The sequence below is a fragment of the Corvus brachyrhynchos genome, unplaced genomic scaffold (assembly GCF_000691975.1).
Source record: "Corvus brachyrhynchos isolate BGI_N302 unplaced genomic scaffold, ASM69197v1 scaffold617, whole genome shotgun sequence".
NCBI lineage: Eukaryota > Metazoa > Chordata > Aves > Passeriformes > Corvidae > Corvus > Corvus brachyrhynchos.
The window spans coordinates 129,427-129,848 of record NW_008239062.1 but is presented as its reverse complement, the minus strand read 5'-3'; the positions used below and the strand labels follow the sequence as shown (position 1 = coordinate 129,848).

Genomic DNA, 422 nt, shown 5'->3' with positions numbered 1-422 from the left:
TGGATTTCGGGTAAAAATCTGGGAATGGGGAGGGGAACACGGCCTGGATCGGGTGTGAGAGAGAGGAGATCCAGGAAAGGGAATTTAGGGAATTTTAGTCTGGGATTCACTGAGGGAACTCTCACAGGATTCCCAATTTTAGGCAAAATCTCCATGGATTTCGGGTAAAAATCTGGGAATGGGGAGGGGAACACGGCCTGGATCGGGTGTGAGAGAGAGGAGATCCAGGAAAGGGAATTTAGGGAATTTTAGTCTGGGATTCACTGAGGGAACTCTCACAGGATTCCCAATTTCAGGGAAAATCTCTGTGGATTTAGGGTAAAAATCTGGGAATGGGGAGGGGAACACGGCCTGGATCGGGTGTGAGAGAGAGGAGCTCCAGGAAAGGGAATTTACGGAATTCCAGCCTGTGATCCCCTCAG

At 49.8% G+C, this 422-nt stretch overlaps 1 protein-coding gene across 1 annotated transcript in view; it reads right to left on the bottom strand.

Moving 5' to 3' along the window:
• The window catches only part of SNRNP200 (small nuclear ribonucleoprotein U5 subunit 200), a gene marked incomplete at its 5' end in the record, with an annotated part of 78,572 nt that overhangs the window by 23,505 nt on the left and 54,645 nt on the right, over positions 1 to 422 (bottom strand).